Raw genomic sequence first — 21,331 nt, forward strand, 5'->3', positions numbered from 1 at the left:
TGGTGGGGGGGTGCTCCCAGGGACGGTACCCCTCGTGGTTCCCAGGTGCCTCCCGACAGGTCCACGACCCTCTCCCACAGAGCAGGGCAGGGTGAGGCGGTGGAATTAGCTCTCTCATGGGACAGCACCCAGGGCCCTGTCTCCTGGACTCCTGCCTTGTCTCCCCAAGAGAGCCGTTCTCACGGGGATTAGTCAGGCCAGTAGTCTTCCTCTCAGCACCAAGCATGCATTTCCTTTCCTTCTCTCAGCACCACCTGGGAACGCTGCCTGCCCTGCAGCCGCCTGACTGCCTCCTGGCCCACCTGGCCCCGCAGCTCCCCGTGGAGTGAGTTTTCTGGCAGCAAAGAGGTGACGGAAAGCAGAAGCACAGAGCTCAACGCTGGGGTCTGGGGGCTGGGCCATGTCCCTCAGCCCTTGGCTCTTCTCTTTCTTTGTTCCTGTTCCAGGCCATTACTGAACTCTCTGCCACTGCCTCGGCCTCCAGCCTCCGTGCACTGGTGGGAAGGCTGCTTCCTGCTGACCAGACACGTAGGCTCCAGGGAAGGTGCCATCTTCATTCTCCCGGGCTGGGACACACGCCCATTAGTACTGGTCATAAGAAAGAAATGTAAAGATGAGTACAGGGGACATTTACAAGAATTTCTGGTTTTATGTGAACACAGGGGGTGACATTTGAAGGGCCCTAGGATGCAGCAAGTACATTCTTTTTAATTAGTTGTATGACACGGCCATTGGGTAGCCAGGAAGACAGGTAAATGTAACAATTAATACATCGTGATTGCCCAACAGGTCCAGTAAACTAGAGAAACGGGATCCAGTGCTGTGGTTTTCTCCTTTTAATTGGGCTCTTGTTTAGATACGTGTGTGTTTTTTTCCCAAGTTTAAACTTTCAGAGTTATATAACCGTACCCCTTGGCTTATAATCAAACTTCCAGATTAGCTGGAGGTGCCCTAGAGAGTAGGGAGTTGGCATGGGGTGATGCATGTGACCCTGTAGGGCTTCCTGGTCGCCCTCTAGAAAGGTGTTTGCTTGCAGGTCAGGGAAGAGAGTTGCTTGCAGGTGGGTCCTAATGCCCATTTTTGAGGCTTTCTGGCCAATACTCTGAGCATCTCCAGTTCTCAAAACTGTAAACATTTAAGGTAAAAATTCCATCACACTTTGCCCCCTGAAAAGAATGTCCGTCGCACTGAAGTGTCTATATTAGCAGGAGCCACTTGAGAGAAAGTCAAAATTTCCAGTTGCTTAAGTTTTTATTTCAGTGGTGTGCTCAACCCTGAGTGGGAACAGTGTGGTACTTGGAAGCAGTGTCTTGTGCAGCCCAAATCCTAAGGTGTTTCCTTTTTTCCCTTGCTTGCTAGGAGTTAATATCTCCCAGCTGCCAATTAAAATGAAAATTATGACTATTTCTGTAGGATTAGCAAACGTGGTGGAAGAGAGATTATAGGTAGGACTGAACATTTCAAACTTCGTTTGGTAGAACGCCCTGACACTGGTAGAACATTATATCAATATCTCCCCTAAAACCCAAACCAACTAGTCCCTTCCTGGCCCCCAAGGGCCGCCAGAGTTTGCAATCAGGATTAATGGCTCCAGGCTCGTAGATCCCTAGTGAAAAGCCTATAGAAATGTAAATCTCTCAGCCATCCCTGAACTCCTCGGAACACAGAAAAAACAAGTGGGGCCTTGGGAACCCCCAGGGATTATTTCCTGCTTCAGAGGGGGCTGGGGGAGGAGGCCCAGCTGCCAGCTGCTGGCAGAAGGCAAGCATTTCAGTGCAAGAAAACACCTTGATTTCTGCGATGTGCATGGTGCAGAGAAGGCCTTCCAGGGCCAGTCACTGTGAATTAAGCAGAGACGTTAAACCCCAAAGATCCCCTCCCAGCCTTTAGTTCAGTCTGATTTGCTGTTTCAATGGGAGGTTAATAGGACAAGTGGGGAAACCGGCAAGCAGCCCAAGAATGTGAAAGTAGTGCCTGTGACTAAGACAGACCAGATTAGTGTCCCTTGACCTTTTATTTTTCAAAAGAGAATAACATTGTTTTTCTTATCATTACAAATAATGTGTTACTCATTGAACAAATTCAAACATTAAAGTATTAAAAAGAAAGCTGAACTCTGTCACCCTGGGATAGCGACTATTACAATTTGGTGACCATTTTTCCATATAGCTCCGTGTGTGGTGTGTGTGTGTGTGTATACCTAGAAATAAATTTACTCAAGAGGATGATATTATGCTTGTTTTTTTGGTAACTGCCTTTTTTACTCATTAACAATAAATAGAACCATTTCTCATGACTACTTGGTAGAGTTGTCCCTCAATATCCAGTGGGAGCTGGTTTCAGGACACCCCCACCCCCAGGGTACCAAAATCCCCAGATGCTGAAGTTCTTTCTATGAAATGGTGCAGTTTTTGCATATAACTTAAGTGCATCCTCCCATATACTTTAAAGCATCTCTAGATTACTTATAATACTTAATACAATGTAAATGCTATGTAAATAGTTCCTGGCACCAGCAAATTCAAATTTTGCTTTTGGGAACTTTCTGAAACTTTTTTTTCCTGAGTATTTTTGATACCAGTTTGGTTGAAGACACAAATGTGGACCGATAGATACAGAGGGCTGACTGTATTTCATTGTATGTGAGTATCATAATTCATTAGCCAACTATGATTTGACATACACTTAGTTTTCTTCTACTATTTCACTATTGTATACTACACTGCAGTGGACATCTTTTGGATATTTGGCTATTTACTTAAAGGTAAATTTCTAGAAATTAAGTTGCTGGATCAAAGAGAAAGTTAATTTCAAGTTTTGATACAGATTATTATTCTACCCTGTAGTTTATAATCTAATCAGAATACAATATTGCCCATTTTCTCATACACTTGCCAACACCAGGTTCTGAGATTCTTTTTAAACTTTGCCAATCTGATGAACCCATATATATGTAATAGTTTTAATTTGCATTTCTTTGCTAACTTATGATATTGATACATTTTTATGTGTTTACTGGCCACTTGCTTTTTTTTTTAAATGAAATAGCTATGTCATTTGTTCATTTTTCTAAAATGAACATTTTTCTTTTTCAGTTGTAGAAGCTCTTTATGTCTTAGTAATATAAATCCTTTGCTGTCACATATTTTTAGAATATATAATTTTTCTTTCTGTTTGGTAGTTATAGAAGCTGTTTAATGAGGTAAAATTTACTAGTATTTTGGGGAACTAATTTAAAATGTTATAACCATGATATGATTATTATTATAGTATATTATGGTTCCTAATAAAAATGCAAATCTTTGTTCTACCAGAATTTCTTCTTTTGTGTAAGGCATATAGTAGGGCTCTAGCTCCTTGACACACAAATAAGTTGCCAGTTGCTTCCATATCATTTATAGATAATTCATCTTCTCCCCTTTTGATTCAAAATGCCTCCTTGGTCACATATTAAATTTTCATTTATTATATGGGGCTGTTTTTAGACTTTATTTTCTTCCACTGATTTTATTGTCTACTTCTGTGCCAGTAATCACACTCTTCTAATAGTTTTATAATATATTTTGATATTAGGTAAGTAACCACTCATTATCCATCTTCCTCCCCCACCAAATCCTTGACTATTCTTATATGTTCTACTTTGACTTAATTTTAAAATAAATTTTGTTGTTGGTTTGCTTGAAGCAGGTAGAAAGGTACACAAGTCAAAGTATATAATTTGATTGAATCTCAAGAGTGAAAACACTCATGTTCCTACTACCCAGATCAGAAAACAGATCATCCTCATAACCCCCAAACTTTCCTTGTGACTTCCAGTCACTAGTACCTCACCAAAGGTAACTGATGTTCTGATTTCAATCACCGCATTCATTTTACCTTTATTTATTTAAAAAATTTTTTAATTGTGGTAAAATACACATAGTATAAAATTTACCATGTTAGCCATTTTTAAGTGTACAGTTAACTAATATTAAGTACAATCATATTATTGTGCAACCAATCTCCAGAACTCTTTTCATCTTGCAATATTAAAACTCTATACCCATTAAACAATAACTCTCCATTTCCTGGCCTCCACAGCCCCTGGCAACCAACCATTCTACTTCGTGTCTCTATGAATTTGACTACCCTAGGTACCTCACATAAGTGGAATCATATCATATTTGTGCTTTTGTGACTGGCTTATTTCACTTAGCATAATGTCCTCAAGATTTATCCATGTTGTAGCATGTGTCAGAATTTCCTTCTTTTATACTGCTGAATAATATTCCATTCTATGTACATACAACATTTTGCTTACCATTCTTCTGTTAATGGGCACTTGGGTTGCCTCCACTTTTTGATTATTGTAAATAATGCTGCTATGAACATGGGTGTACAAATATTTCTTTGACACCTTGCTTTAAATTCTTCTGGGTGTATACCCAGAAGTGGGAATGCTACGTCATATAGTAATACTATTTTTAATTTTTTGTGGAACCGCCACACCATTTTCCATAGTGGCTGCATTATCTTTCATTCCCACCAACAGTGAACAAGAGGTCTAAATTTCTTCACATCTCCTCCAACACTTGTATTTTTCTGTTTTCTTTTTTTAAATACAGTAGTCATGTTAATGAGTGTGAGGTGGTTGCCTTTGTTTTGAACTTTATAGAAATTGAACCATTCAATATGTATCATTTGTGTCTGACTTCTTGTTATATATTATATATGTAATATTATTTTTGTATCATCCATGTTGTTTCATAGAACAATATTTAATTAATTTCCAATGCTTTATAACATTCCATAAGTAACTTTTTAATAATTTATTTATCCACTCTAATGTTGAGGGGCTTTGGGTTGTTTTCAGTTTTTTATTACTCTACTACTACTACCATGAACATTTTTAATATCTTTCTGTGTACAAATACATGCACTTCTGTTGACTATATACCCAGGAGTGGAATTGCTGGGTCATAATGTATTCATGTACTCAGCTTTAGTACATACCGCCAAACAGTTTTCCAAAGTTGTACCAATTTGCACATCCGCTAACAGTATAGGAGTTCTCTAGTTGTTTTGACTATTAGCCATTCTGGTGTGTAAAAAGTGGTATCTAATTATGGTTTAAATTAGCATTTCCCTAATGAATAATGAGGTTGACCACCTTTTCAGATGTGTATTAGCCATTTGGATATTCTCTTGTGATGTACATGCTAAAACCCTTTGCCCATTTTTCTGTAGCATTTTTTTTTTCTTAGTAACTTAAAGGACTTCTTCATTCATTCTGAATGAGCCTTTTGTTAGAAATATATATTGCATTTCTCTTTTTTCAGTCTGTGGTTTGCCTTTTCACTCCTTCAAATGGTATCTTTTGATGAACAGAAGATCTTTATCTTCATGTAGTCTCATTTATCTATGGCTAGTGTCTTTCATGTCCTGTTTAAGAAATTTTAGCATATCTTAATAGCACAAAAATATTTTCCTGTGTTATCTTCTAAGAGTATAATTGTTTTACTTTTCACATTTAGATCTACAATCCAGCTGGGCTTTTGTTTTGTTTTGTTTAGTGGGTTTTTTTTTATCATGTGAGAGAGATTAAGCTGAGGTTTTCTCCATATGGATATCTGTTGACCCAGAATCACTTATTAAGAATACTATCCTTCCCCCCACTGTACTACAGTGTCATCTTTGTTATAAATCAAGTGTTGGTTTGTTTCTAGCTTCTCAATTCTGCCCACTGATCTATTTTTTTTCTCATGCCAATACCACATTGTCTTAAATTATCTAGCATTATAACATTGTCTTAATTACCTAGCATTATAACTTGTGATATCCAGTGTGAGTTTTTCAACTTTGTTCTTCTTCAAGATTGTCCTGGCTATTCTTGGCCCTTGGCCCTTTGTAGTTCCACATATAATTTAAATTCTTGTCAAGTTCCACATTTAAAAAAAAAACCTGCCAGGCTTCCCTGGTGGCGCAGTGGTTGAGAGTCCACCTGCCGTTGCAGGGGACACGGGTTCATGCCCCGGTCCGGGAAGATCCCACATGCCGCGGAGCGGCTAGGCCCGTGAGCCATGGTCGCTGAGCCTGCGCGTCGAATGCGCCCGTGAGCCATGGTCGCTGAGCCTGCGCGTCCAGAGCCTGTGCTCCGCAATGGGAGAGGCCACAACAGTGAGAGGCCCCCATACTGCAAAAAAAAAAAAAAAAAAAACCCCAAAAACCTGCCAGAATATTTTTGAGTTTTATGTTGAATCTATGGATTTGGGGGAAATTGATGTCTTTACAATATTACGTGTTCCAATCCACAAACATGGCATATCCCTCCATTTATTTAGATTTTATTTACTGTCTCTAAATACTGTTTATAGTTTCTGTATAGATATCTTACACACCTTTTGTTAGAATTATTCTTAAATATTTGATTTTTTATCCTGTTGTAAACGACATCAAGTTTTGAACTTAGTTTTCTAATTACTTGTAGTGGATATTTAGAAAGACAATTGATTTTTGTGTATTAACCTTGTTTCCAACAGATTTGCTTAATTTGCTTATTAATTCTAAAAGTTTATCTGCAGATTGAGCTGGATAGATCATTAATTTTCCATCTTCTTTACTCTTCAAATATCATCTAAGCTATTCATTTTTAAGACTACACATTTTCCTCTAAGAATGATTTTAACTGCATCCCACATGTTGTTTTATGTAACATTATCATTCAGTTCAAATATTTTCCAATTCCATTGAGATTGCCTCTTTGAATCATGGGTTATTTAGTAGTACATTACCTGTATGGTAATACTGGGGAATTGTCTACTTATTTTTTGTTATTGATTTCTTGCTCAATTCATTTTGTTTCTGAACACTCCTGAAGAAGGTCACTAAGTTATACTAACTGGGTCAGCTATAAGTCCATGTAGCAAATTTTAGATCTCATTCTAGCTTGGATAACATTTTAGCCATCTCTTTTGAACTCTGTCATGTTCTTCATAACTGCTATTTCCTGTAATCTCAAATGTTCAACCCCATTCCTGCCTCCCTCATTATAGCTGATGACCTAGAACTCTGAATGTATTAACATTTGAATTTGTTGAGGTCTCCACCTCAAGACTTGTCTCTTTTTTATCTATCTTGTCCTCCTTTCCTCCTGACTCAGAAGAAGACACGTCTCTCCTCTTTTGTCAAAGAATCTCTGAACTTGATCTCAACTCAGTTGACTCCTCCTAAGCCTTGCCCTGTCAATAATTACTCCTCTTTCTTGAATCTCTTAATCTCCTCCGGTTCCTTATTTTTTGTCACTGAATTTGCTCAAATCACCCCATCCCCAAACAAAAAATTCTTGCTTCAATCCTGTTGCCTTCAATGAGTATTACTTCTAAGCAGTCAGAATGGCAAACTGTTCAAAAAGCAATCTGTCTGAACTTTCTCAGCACCAGTTCGTTCCTTGCAATTTAATTTCTATCCCCATTACTCTACATAAACTCTTTTCTTTTTCTTTTCCCCCCACCAAAGATCAAACCCACGGCCCCATGCAGTGGAAGTGCGGAATCTTAACCACTAGACCACCAGGGAAGTCAAAGAAACTCTTTTCAATAGCCTCCTTTGACGTAAATCGTAAATCCAATGGCCTCTCCTCAGTGTTCATTTTCTTTGACTTCTTTGTAACGTGGTCAAATGCTTCTTGACTCTCCCTCCCCTGGGCCTCTCTGACGTTTTTTCTTGGGTCTCCTACTTCTCTAACGGATCCATCCACCTCCTTTTCTACATCATCTTTCTTCTTCCATTCTCTGTAGATGTTCTCCTCATCTCTGTTCTAAGCTGTCTCCTTCTTTCCTTCTCTCCCTGCTCTTTCCCCCTTTCACTGCCCCATTCACATTCACAACTTCTTTAAGGCAGATGACTTGCCCCAAATTATTTCCAGTTCCATTTTTACTCTTGATTTTTAATTGCAGCTACCTACTCAATGTTTGTCGCTGGATGTCCTACCAACCCCTCAAATTCAACATGTCCTAAATGTGATCATTTCTCCCCAAATCTTCTTCCTGACTATCCTCTCTCTGTTAAAGGTACCAAGAAGCTCCTGGTAACTCAAGCCTAAAATTCTATAGTCATCATTTGCTCATTCATCTTCTTGTTCCACCCTCCAACAAATCAGACACTATGTTCTCTTACTCTCCAAAATGCCTTTCGCATGGACCCCTTTCTTCCTTCATCACCACTCTAGGTTATTACTTTTGCAATAACTTAATTTACTTTGGTTCTTGTTTCTACATCTTCTAGTCTAGCTGGCCTGCTGCCACTAGACTAATGTTGTTTAATATATGCCGAATCAATAAATGAATAACTGAAGCACAGTTTTAATTATGCTTCCTGATGGTTATTGTTGACTAAATGAAATTCAGACATCTTATCTGTTTTTCCAGCTTTAAATCTTTCATATACTCTGTGTTTCAATCAAATATACCATCGTTTTTCAAGCTGTGTCCTGCAATACAATAATACCCTTCAGGAGATTAATACTTGTTTGTTGCTTTTTTTGTTTTTTTTAAGTTCTTTGATAATTAAATTTAACCAATGTCAAATAGTTTTCCTGCACAACCTCTCAAAGCTTTTAGTATTCTAATATACACTGTGAATTTCCAATTGAGGGGAAAAGTATGTGGTATTTCACAATTCTATTTGACCATGAACCCTATTTAAGGGACCATCAACTATCTCACTAAACACTAATGTTCTCAGGAACACATTCTGAAACAGACCGATACAGATGCTCCTTTATTCCCCAAACATACCCCTTTCCTAACATCATTCTCTTAGGTTAGAACAGTGGTTCTCACCAGGGTTGATTTTGCCCTCCAGCAATGTCTAGAGAACAATTGGGAGGGGTATCCAGTGGGTAGAAGCCAAGGATGCTGCTAAACGTCCTGCAATGACATGACAGCCCCCCACAGCAAAGAATCACCCAGGCTCAAATGTGAATAGTGCCAAGGTTGAGACACCCTGATCTGGAATAGCCTCCCTTCACTTCCCTTGGCCAGGGAAAGCTGTATCCATTTCTTAAAGTCCAGATCAAATATATTCTCTTCAATGAATATTTGATTTTACTGCCTAGATTTTCTCCCATCTAACTATCTACAGCACTTTGTCTATTTTGCTCTTGTAGTATTTATCTAACTCTTTCCCATATTATACATATTTATGCACATTTATAACATCTTATACTAGACCTTAATGTTTTTGAGTGTAGGGACAATATTATAATCATTTTTTTCCTTTCTTCAAATAGCTAGCACAGTAGTAACCGTAAGTTCTCACATGAAAAACAAAATGAAGCTTGATTTAACTTCCATTTCAGTCACCTCCTAAACTTAATTGTTCACCCAGTCTTGTCAGTATTTCCTTCACATTTTCCCCACATCTTTCTTTTTCCTTCCATGTCCATTGCCACTGCTCTGGTTCAGGCTTTATGGCTCCATGCCCTTACTTCAAAGACAGGGAGGGGAAAGGGTGTCACGGAGAGGGCTCCAGGGACTTCCCTGGAGGTCCAGTGGTTAAGACTCCGAGCTTCCGCTGAAGGGGGCACAGGTCGATCCCTGGTTGGGGAACCAAGATCCTACATGCTGCATGGCACGGCCAAAAAAAAAAGAGAGGGCTCCTTGGGCTCCACCCTGAAGTCTCACAGGCCTTGAGTTGACCCCTGGCTCTGCCCCTTCCTACCTGCATGACCCCAGGCAGAGTACTTGCCCTTCCCAGAAATAGGCTCTTCCTGCCAGTGTGGAGGTGATTCTGTCTGCCTTGCAGAGTTTCTGTGAGGCTCAAAGATAAGTATAGGAAGTACCTGAACCACAATGGGCGTTCAATAAGTGGACTCTGATAGTCAATAGTTTCTGAAGGTGGCTTCTGACCCCCAGGCTCTGCTCCAAAGCCTTTTCTTTGATTCTCCATCACCCACAAAAGCCTACACTGCTGGAATTCAGAGCTCTGGAGATTCATTACCAATTTACTCAAAAAAACTTTCCTCTAATTCTCCTTCACAAGCCCTCAACCTTTGACAAACCGGTTCGTTCACTGTGCTTCAAAAAGGCCTGAGCGTTCTCACCTCCACGTGCTGGTTTGTGGGGCTCTCCCTCCTGGAAAATGCTCTTGTCCTTTATACAAATCCTACACATCCTTCCGTCTCAGCCTTATCTCTTTGTTCCATAAAGTCTCCTTAACCCTCTCCACCAACAGGGATCTTTTTCTTTTCTGAATATTCGGACTCCTTACAGTCTTCCCTTAATGAATCAATTAATTCCCAATTGCCTGGTGGTTTCTCATGTGGGGAACTATTACAATCAACTTCTATGATTACCTAGCTTTTTGTGTGTTCTCTTGCTTTCTTTTCTTTCTTTCTTTTTTAAAAAAATAGATTTATTTATTTATTTTTGGCTGCGTTGGGTCTTCGTCGTTGCGTGCGGGCTTTCTCTAGTTGCGGCAAGCGGGGAGCTACTCTTTGTTGCGGAGCACGGGCTCTAGGCACACAGGCTTCAGTAGTTGTGGCACGCGGATTCAGTAGTTGTGGTGCATGCGCTTAGTTGCTCCGTGGCATGTGGGATCTTCCCGGACCAGGGCTTGAACCTGTGTCCCCTGCATTGGCAGGTGGATTCTTAACCACTGCGCCACCAGGGAAGTCCCTTGCTTTCTTATTTTAGATTGTAAGTTGCTTGAGGAGAGTAGCCATACCCTACCAAGTTGCCTTGCACACACTAGAGGTTCCAAAACTATTCAGTCCAAAATATTTGGTGTCCTCGTAACTTTGAGCATGTCTTAAAATGTCTCTTCTCTTAAACCTCGTGCCCACTTTTAGAAGGTTCCTCTGGTATAGGCAGAAATGGAGAGTGATTTAACATGGATTCAACAGGTGAGCCAGGAGAGGGAGGTCAACGCACCCAGGCTCTGAGAAAATTCTTATAAACAAGTACAAAGGCAATCAGACGCTAACATTTTAATTAATAATTTTAATGGTTTATCCAAAATAATCCTCCTGATCTGGAAGGATTAAGTTCCACTTGACAAAACTACCAATCCATGTGGAAAGATGTCTCACGTGCTGCTGTTATAGTCACAGCAGGGTCTGGTGGGACGGGAGGGGTCATCCAGCAAAGTGATCCAGCAAAGTGTACGGCTGGTGGGAGCCTTGTCCCCAGGCAAGTGAGGGTGTCCCTAACCCTGCACCAGACGCCAGCATCCTGAAACCAACAAAAATCTGGAAATAACTCCAAACCTACAGAGAAGTTATGAGAATAGGAATAGTACATGGTACACCCCATACACCCTTTAATTAGATTTACCTTTTTTGCCCATTCTATTATCTGTGCTCATTCTCTCTCTATTTTTTTTTTCCTGAACTATTTGGAGAGTAACTGACATATATTAAGCCCCTTACTCAATACTTCAACATGTATTTCCTAAGAATAATGCTGTTTTTGTGCATAAAACTCAACAGTAGAGTTATCAACTTCACTAAATTAAACATTGACATGATTCTTTTACTTAATCAACCATCTGTTCTCCAGTCTTGTTAATTGGCCCAATAATGTTGTTTATAGCATTTTCCCTCCATTATAGGATGCAATATAGGGATTGCTTTTAGTTCTCATGTTGCTTTAGTCTCCTTTATTCTGAACTACGTCCACAATTTTTCTTTCTCTTTTATAAAATCAACATTTATAAGGAATTCAGTCCTTTTTTAAAAAATAAAATGTTTGCAGGATGAAAACCCTAAATAGTCCACAAAAAACTTAGAACTAATGAATGAATTCAGTAAAGTCAGGATACAAAGTCAACACACAAAAATCAGTTATGTTTCTGTATACTAACAATGAATAATATGAAAAGGAAATTAAGAAAACAATTCCATTTACAATAGCATCAAAAAGAATAAAATACTTAGAAGTAAACTTAACCAAGGAGGTTTCATCAAGGAGATGAAAGACACTGAAAACTACAAAACATTGTTTAGAGAAATTAAAGACACAAATAAATGGAAAAACACTCAAAATTCATGGACAGGAAGACTTAATATTGTTAAAGTGTCTATACTAGCCAAAGCAATCTACAGATTCAGTGAAATCCCTATCAAAATCTCAATGGTATTTTTTTGCAGAAATAGAAAAAAAAATTAAAATTTATATGGAATCTCAAAGGACCCCAAATAGCAAAAGAATCTTGAGAAAGAAAAACACACCTGGAGGCCTCACACATCCTAATTTCTAAAAACGTATTACAAAATACAGTAATCAAAACAGTATAGTGCTGGCATAAAGCCAGACATAAAGACCAATGAAATAGAATAGAAAACCCAGAGATGACATATATATGGTCAACTGATCTTCCGCAAGTGTACTACAGCTACACAATGGAGAAAGGATAGTCTCTTCAACAAGTGGTGTTAGGAAAACTGGATATTCACATGCAAAAGTATGAAGCTGGACCCTTACCTTACACCATATACAAAAATTAACTGCTCCCTGGTGGCACAGTGGTTAAGAGTCTGCCTGCCAATGCAGGGGACACAGGTTTGAGCCTTGGTCCGGGAAGATCCAATATGCCACAGAGCAACTAAGCCCATGGCCACAACTACTGAGCCTGCGCTCTAGAGCCCACGAGCCTCAACTACTGAGTCCATGTGCCACAACTACTGAAGTCCGCGTGCTGCAACTACTGAAACTCGTGCCTAGAACCCATGCTCTGCAGCAAGAGAAGCCACCACAATGAGAAGCCCACACACTGCAATGAAGAGTAGCGCCCGCTCTCCACAACTAGAGAGAGCCTGCATGCAGCAATGAAGGCCCAACACAGCCAAAAATAAATAAATAAATTTATTTTTAAAAATTAACTCAAAATGGATTAAAAACCTATATGTAATACCTGAAACTGTGAAACTCTTAGAAGAAGACATAAAGGAAAGCTTCATGACATTGGATTTGGCAATGATTTCTTGGATATGACACCAAAAGTGGAGGCAACAAAGACAGACAAATGGGACTACATCAAGCTTAAAAACTTTTGCATTGCAAAGGAAACCAAACAATCAACAGTGTGAAGAGACAACCTACTAAAAGGGAGAAAATATTTGCAAACCATATACCTGGTAAGTGGTTAATATCCAGAATATATAAAGAACTCATAAAACTCAACAATAAAAAAAATCCAATTAAAATATGAACAAAAGACTTGAATAGACATTTCTACAAAGAAGATATAGAAACGGTCAACAAGCATATGAAAAGGTGCCCAACAATACTAATCATAAGGGAAATGCAAATCAAAACCACAATGAGATATCACCTCATACCATGAAGATGGCCACTATCAAAAAAACAAAAACAAAACAAAACAAAAACCAAAAAAACAAATGAAAACCCCCCCGACACAGCCCAGAAAATAGCAAATGTTGGAGAGGATGTGGAGAAAAGGAAATTCTTGTGCTGTGTTGGTGGGAATGTAAAATGGTGCAGCCACTCTGAAAAACACATGGAGTTTCCTCAAAAAATTAAAAAGAGAACTACCATATGATCCAGCAATCCCTCTTCTGGGACTATAGCCAACAAAATTGCAAGCAGGATCCTGAAGCAATATTTGCACACCCATGTCCATAGCAGCATTATTCACAATAGCCAAGAGGTTGAACCAACTTAAATGTCATCAATAACCATGAATGCATGAAGGAAATGAAGTATATATGTACAATGGAATATTATTCAGCCATTAAAAAGCAGGAAATTCTGACACATGCTACAACATGGGTGAACTTTCAGGACGTTATGCTAAGTGAAATAAGCCAGTCATAAAAAGACAAACACTGCACAATTCCATTCATACTAAGTATGTAAAGGAGCAAAACTCTTAGAAACAGCCAGTCGAATGGTGGTTGCCAGAGGCTTTGGGGATGGGGAGCAGGGGAGTTGTTCAATGATGAGCACAGATGGAAAGTTCTAGAAATCTGTTGCACCACAATGTTCGTACACTACTGTACTGTGCACTTGAAAATGGTTAAGAGGGTAAATTTTACATTATGTGTTTTTTACCACAATAAAATAACTAAACTATTAAAATGGTCTCTGGGGTTTGTCAGATGACTGCTCGTTATTAGATTCTGTTTATGGGGGTGGGTGGGAGGGGGAACTCTCTAAGTCGTGTTCTCCTCAGGGCGTCCCACCTGGAGGCACGTGGTGTCCACCTAGCCCTCCCTGCTGTTGTTAGTTTTAATGACGACGTGGTCGGATTCCTCCCCTGATAGTTACTCTGATGCCCTTGGCAACTGATGGGCAATCTGTGGGGAGATACTTTGAGACTATGAAAACATCCTGCTTCTTATCAAAATTTCCCCTGAAATTAGCATCCACTGATCCATTCTTGACTACATTGTCTTTATTATGATGGCTCAAAAATGATGCTTTTTCAACATGAAAAATCTTCAAACATTTTCACCCATGATTTCCTTCACGTTTATTGACCAGCACTCTTCCTTCTCATTCATTCATTGATCTATGTATTATTGGCGTGGACCCATAGTTTCCTCTTTTCTAATGGTCTATAATTCACTACTGCCCTCCATTATTTTAGTGCTCTAATTGTTCCAGAATTGGCCAGTGAGAGCCCCTGCCAGCTGCTCCTCCATCTTTGTGCCCCATCATTTCTGCAGCTCTTGTTTACTTTCCGGCAACACAAAATATTTGGCATCTTTTAAAATCCTGGGTAAAATCAAGAGAGAAGGAGGAGAAAGAAAGCAGAAGACCAGGGCAAGAGAGAGATGGGTGGGAGAGTTGTAGTAGAGGCTCAGACCCACTGGCCCCTCTGTGAGGGGCGGCCTGACCCCCGGCTCTTCCCAGAGAACAGAGCTGGGCCTCTGGGAGACCAGGTGGACTCTGTATGCTGGGCCTGTGGAGGCAACAGGCTTTTTGTATTGCTCATGACTCTGTCAGGTGCAAATGACAGACACCCAACCCAAAACAGGAGGAGAGACAAAGATTGAGAATTTACTGGCTTATATGCCTGAAAATAATGGGCTTTCAACACAACCCCATTCAGTTTCAAACAAAGCTGGGTCTGGATGCTTGAATGGGTGCCAGGGATCAGTCTCTCTCTCCGTCTCCCATCTCCCTCTATCTCTCTGTTCTGCTTAGCTTCAGCCTGTGTTGCCTTTATTCTTGGTCAGCCTCTCCTCCCAGGTTGGCAGAGCTGCCCCTGGCCATGCTCGATGAACCCTACTTGCTTAGCAACCCCAGCAGAAAGAAAGCACCTGTCTCCCGATGACGGTGACAACAGTGTCACCGGAGTGTCCCTGGCTGGCGGGCGCCTGTGCTGGGAGGGGCAGTGCTCTCGTTGGCCAGCCCTGGGCCACATGGTCCCCTCTGGGCCCAGAAGGGTGGGTGAAGTCCCCCAAACACGTGGGCTGAGAATGGAGGGAGGGGCGGTTCCTCAGAGAGACTGTGGTTGGACTTTTACCCAAAGGCAGGAAAGGGGTGCTAGGAAGAGTGACACGAAGATTCACTGTGTGTGGAACAGGGGGCTCTTGGTCCCGCATTCTGCCTTTGAGATGCACAGATACACCGCGGCCCAGGCTCTTTGCCGTGACAACCTCTCTCCCCTCATGCAAGGCCCCTGACAAGAAAGACAACCTTGCACTCTCCCCCTCAAGACTGAGGCCTCTGTCCCCCTGACTTGCTCCCGGTGGCCCTTGCTCACCAAACAGGGATGAGAGCAGAGCCTCTGCCCCAGGAGCGCAAAGGAGGGGACAGGCGCCAGCACCCCGCGGGGTCCTCTCCGCACCCGGACAGGCCTTGTTTCACCATTTCTCCCTGGGCTCCAGGGGCCCCAAGGGGCAGTCTCAGTCACGGTGGTGGGTTACGTCACATCAGATGGCAATCGAGTGCGCAGCCCACGTCAGCTGACACGACGGCTCTAGCAATCTGCTTATCTGGTTGCCACCCTTGCTGAGTAAAGGGTCATTATCAGAATTATTCACGCAGAATTACAGCAGTGGGAAGTCTGCAGAGGCTTCATTGCGTCACCCTCATTTTAGTCACCCAGCACAGGCTGGACCTCAAAGAAGCCTGCCCTTCTCCCTCCCCTTCCTCCGCCCTCCTTCCCTCCTCTTCCCGGTAGGGAAGCCTTCTGGGAAGGCTTCTCCCTTCCCCCACCCACTAACCAGGAGGGAGAAATTACATCAGGTGCCCCTCAGGCTTGCTCTTTCCTGCTGCCTGGCATCTGTTTTCTGAGCAGAGTTACACACCTGGAGGCCTCTGCAGGGGGAGGGCTTGCGATGCTTTGCAATTAAACCCATTCCTAGAACGGTCCCACCACCGACTTTGGTATCAAAATGTGAAAACAAGCGATTTCATTGACCTGTTACATTTCAGGTCTGGTTCCCACAGCTGCTGCCTGCTTAGTACCTGTCTTGTAAAGAAAAAAAGACACAAGCATTGAGAGGGGGAGGCACCTCCAAGAACTCGTAGACCCACCAAAATGTTTCCCAGCTTGCTCACGCGCACCAGCCTGGGTCCCCACCCATGCCACACCCACCCCTCCTGCATCTCTTCACCCAGCAGGCCTGCACCTGCAACCCAAACACACGCAAAGCCCACCCGGCACACACAGATCCCCGTGCAAAACCCAAGCAGATCCATGAAGGAGCTGCGGGAAGGAGGCGGGAACAGCTAGTGTGGTTAACGAACGAGGCGTGTTCAGAGGCGTGGGCGCCTTCATCACCGTCAACCATTGACACCTAAGAATCACGGGCCCTGAACCTCAAGGCAAGCATGGCGAGGGGAAGATGAAGATTTACACTTCAAGTGTTTCAAATGCCTAGCTGGGTAGACGCGACGTTAAACGATGCTTTAGAGCCGAGCCACACTGCCCTACCCCACCCCCACCTCTGGACGGAGCCGCAGCAGCTAGCAGCATCTTAGGAACGTGGCGATCATGACCTGTTGCACAAAAGCAGTGTCTTGGTCCAGTGATTTCTTTAGGTTCCGAGGGGACCAGATGCCCCCCTTGTTCTCAGGGGCCCGGAGGCCAGAGCGTCAGAGTGATGGGCCAGTGAGGGGATTCTGGACTGTGTCTGGCCACCTTCTAGTTACCCAGAGGAATGGAGGGACCCACCCAAGGACACCCAGGGGTCGATCCCGTGGATTCACTTCCCAGGGCTGCAGTAACAAAGCACCGCAGGCTGGTGGCTTACATAACAGAAATGTATTGTCTCCCGGTTCTGGAGGCTGGAAGTCCAAAATTAAGGTGTCCGCAGGCTTGGTTCCTTCTGAGGGCCGTGAGGGAGGCGTTGCCCCTGGCCTCTCTCCTTGGCTGGTAGACGGACATCTTCTTCTTCCCCCGGCATTCTTCTCTTGTGGGCTGTGTCCAAACTTCCCCTTTGTACAAGGACATCAGTCATTATTGGATTAGGACCACCCTACTGACCTCGTTTTAATTTGATTATCTCTGTAAACACCTGTCTCCAAATAGGGTCACATTCTGAGGTACATAATGGGTAGGAAGCCTACATTTTGGCAGGGGAAGCATCCAACGCCTAACACCCTGGCTCCCTTTGGCCTCTCATCCAGTTCTGCCTCCGCCTTGGCACTGCCACCTTGTAATTTTTCCGTCAAACCTTTCAGTGGCCAAGTCCTTCTGGCAAATTCTCACGTCCATGGCCAACGGGGAGTTCTTAAAATCTGACAAGTTGTGAGATCAGAAACCTGGGCTTTCTTTCGCTCAAGATCTCAGGGTCATTGGCTACCCGAGGCTGGCAGGGGTCTGGAACCACCCCTGTACTGCGGACCCCAGGCTGCAGCATCTTCCTCCTCGGGTTCCCCTCGGCCTGACTCCAAGCTCCTCTGTGGCCACGGCCTCGGTGTCCCGGGGGGAGCTCTAGACCAGCAGGTGGCTGTGAGCGTGCCTGTGCTTGGGGGCTTAGGGGTATCTGGTTAAAAGGCACAAAGTCATCGTGTGGGACCCTGTCTGCTACTCCCCTCTTCACCCCCTGTTACCTGACGTCCAGGCGCTCCTGGCAGGTTGTCCCAGCTTTTGGCCTTTGCAGACGGGGTTGCATTGGTGACTGCTGTTGGCTCTAACTAACGTCCAAGCCGGTGAGTGCTGAGACAGTTGCCCTCCTTTGTCCGTTTGCTAGTCCAAGACCAGGACAGGCAAACCAACCTGAGCTTGAGAACACTGACCAGCTCAGGGGCAGGCCATCCCCCGTGCCCACCCTGGCCCCCCGCCCCCTCCCCCAATCCCTGCTCCTGCTCCTTGGGGTGAACAGCTCCTTCTGAGCTGGGCTCTGTTTCATCTTCTTCCTGTTAATTAAAGTGAAGTTCTCATTTCTGAGCAGTGCCCAACTATTTATTTCAGAACAGGCAAGTCTGAACATGGGCCTCCCAACCAGAGCGTGGGAGAGATGGTAAAGGCACTGGGCTCCTCTGGACGAGAGCCATGGGTGCTGGGTTCCGGCAGCAGGGAGAGGGGGGTTCATTCTTAGAACACCAAGTTCAGGGTCTTAGAGATCCACTTACCACATGCAAGGCAGGGGCTCGCTAGGGGTGGAGGGGCCACTGCCCACGGTCACACGCACAACGCTGGAAATGTTGTGAGCAGGGGAAGGGACCTACCCAAAGACATGGCCCATCCAGAGAGTACCCAGGGGGTGAGCCTGTTGTTTGTTTCCCAGCGCTGCCTTAACACTGGTAAGTGGTAAAATTACACTGTTAGAAATTCTTTCCTTTGGCTCATGCAGGTTTTGTGAAACCTCTTTAAAAATAAAAATACTCTCTGAGAGTTTTTTACCTTAGCAAGCAAGACTCTTCAAGATTGGGACACAAAGCTCCCACACTGGTCAGGATGGGCTATCGTGGGCAGTTAGGGAGAGAAGTGGTCCTAGGACAGGATGAGCCGCCCGCTGAGTGGGTGTGATGAGGGCTGGGGAGGGATTCTGCTCAGGGAGAGCCTGTGGTTACACATCAATAAATGTCCAATTCAGGGCACTCTAGTCACTGCCGTCTACAAAAGAGGACAAAGGCCAGCTTGTGGTCAGCGGCCCCACAGAAGGAGGTGGACTTGGAGAAGTTTCAGTCTGTAATTCACTCGTCTTGAAAAAATGGTCTTTAGTCAGTGAAGGAAGTTTTCAATGAGAAGGGGAACCTGATAGGCTCTTTTTTTCTATTTTACTGCAGAACGTTCATGGAAAAAAAATCAGCATTTCACAGGCATGTTTTTCCCTTCAAGGACTCTCACAGCTGAAGGGGTAAAACATCGCAACCCAAGTGACACTTTCTTTTTCTCACTGTGTGAAAGTCTTCAAAGGGGAGTTTGCCTCTTGTGCTGCATGGTTAAGATGTTATTATAAAACTTGGGGCCAACTACTTAATTTTTTTATTGCAGTAGAGTTAATTTACAATGTTGTGTTAGTTTCAAGTGTACAGCAAAGTGATTCAGATATATATATATATATATCTGAGATATATATATATATCTCAGATATATATATATATATCTGATATATATATATGATATATATATATCTATCTGAGAATATATATATTCTTTTTCAGATTCTTTTCCATTATGGGTTATTACAAAGTATTAAGTATAGTTCCCTGTGCTATACAGTTGAGTACTTTGAATTGGGAAAAAAACTGCAAAGAGGGCTGCCCATTTTGGAAGTTTGGGTGTTCCCAGGTAATAGAGACTTCCTGCAGCCTACAAATAACAAGACCCGGCTCCTTTGTGTGAGGAATTTGCATCAGAGGCAAAGATTTATAGTGAACGGCCACCAGATGGTGTCTTAGTTCTCCTCCAGCTCATACTCTGGCTTCCTTTGTTCCCTTCGCTCATGAGAGCTGACATTTCATGGGAAGAACAGTCCATGCCAGCGAAAAAAGTGGGACCGAAGGAGTCACAAGTATGATTCTATTGATGCAGCCTGACAAAACTCCCAGCTCGTAATGTGGGGAGCCACAGTCAGTGACCGAGAGCGAAGATGAGTGCATGTTTCTTCACGCAGGGTGTGCAACGATTAAAGGTGTATCGGCTCCCAACGTGTACTTGGCCCTGACTCAGTGCTAATTGCTCCCCACAAAGTGTTGGTGCTGGATGCATAGCTGATTTCTCGCTCCTGGGGTGTTTGAGGGGGAGGGAAACTCTGTCCTTGTAGAACCATCTTTACAGACCACACTGACATTCTAAATAAATCAAATCGGTTTAATTTTTTAAAATTATCTCTTTGGAGACTGAAATGACTTTTTTTCTTTTCCACCAGGAAGAGAAAACAGGAATCCAGGTGGGTAAACTCAGTTTTAAATGAGCATAGTGACCTTTAAAATTTTATTCTCTCTAGCAGACATTTTTATGCTTTTCCCAGAAAGACTTCACAGTTTGTCAGGATAACTGGTCTAACTTTTCTGAGTTACTAGATCTGCCACAGATGCTTCCAGAATCTGGAGAGGAGATGTGCAGCAACTATGACTTTGGGACTTGGGATCCTGTACTCTCATGAAATAACCCTGTCCACCTCCTTGGAAACACCTCCATGCTCTCTCCTTGGAAATGTTTGCTGTCTGGCTGTCACTGCCAGTTTTATAACTTAGCACACAGGCACACCCATGAACCTCAGGCAGAGCATTAAGAAGGAAGAATCCTTGTCTCCATCTTTTTCCTTTCATTTCCCAAGTCCGTAGGCATTCATGCCCCATTTCTATTCTCCAGGGTTCATCTCAGAGTGTGGAGACAAAGCAGGCCAAGGTTGGGCCAGCCAGGGTCACCAGCAAGGAAGAGTTGACATATGGAGGACAATTCCTGTAACTTCTCAGTGCCTGAGTTTGTTAGAGAAGAACGTGGTCTTCTGTAACTTAGAAGATGCCATTTGCGGACTTGAAATCCATTTCCACGGGTAGCAATTTCCGGGCCGTGCTTGTGCCACAAACCACGTCTCCATTTTTGCCAGCCACGTTCAGCCTATTTTATGTTCACGCATACACATGGGGGTACTGGCCAGAGGCCTCATAGAGATTTCTGAGAGTGGGTTTGGGTGTGCTGTAAGCAGCAACCCTCTCTTTCATTGACTGAGAACATCCACTTCGGTATGGCATGCATCTACTTCTTAACCTTTATTCATTTTGAAAGTTGACTCTACCATGCCATTTGCAGGAAAGTTAAAGGTGCTTCAGAAGAGCTAAGAGAGGGCTTCCCTGGTGGCGCAGTGGTTGAGAGTCCGCCTGCCGTTGCAGGGGAGGCGGGTTCGCGCCCCGGTCCGGGAAGATCCCACATGCCGCGGAGCGGCTGGGCCCGTGAGCCATGGCCGCTGAGCCTGCGCGTCCGG

The 21,331-nt window shown here is 43.1% G+C and overlaps 1 long non-coding RNA gene across 1 annotated transcript; it reads right to left on the reverse strand.

Annotated features, from left to right (window-relative positions):
* Positions 1-11,035: 11,035 nt before the first annotated feature.
* LOC129392220 (uncharacterized) lies at positions 11,036-18,202 on the reverse strand. The gene is made up of 3 exons (XR_008617712.1): positions 18,009-18,202; positions 17,207-17,390; positions 11,036-11,210 (listed from the first exon to the last, which is right to left on the reverse strand). It is a non-coding gene; the product is annotated as an uncharacterized lncRNA (long non-coding RNA).
* Positions 18,203-21,331: the final 3,129 nt, after the last annotated feature.

This window comes from Physeter macrocephalus, chromosome 7 (assembly GCF_002837175.3).
Source record: "Physeter macrocephalus isolate SW-GA chromosome 7, ASM283717v5, whole genome shotgun sequence".
In the NCBI taxonomy this organism is placed as follows: Eukaryota; Metazoa; Chordata; class Mammalia; order Artiodactyla; family Physeteridae; genus Physeter; species Physeter macrocephalus.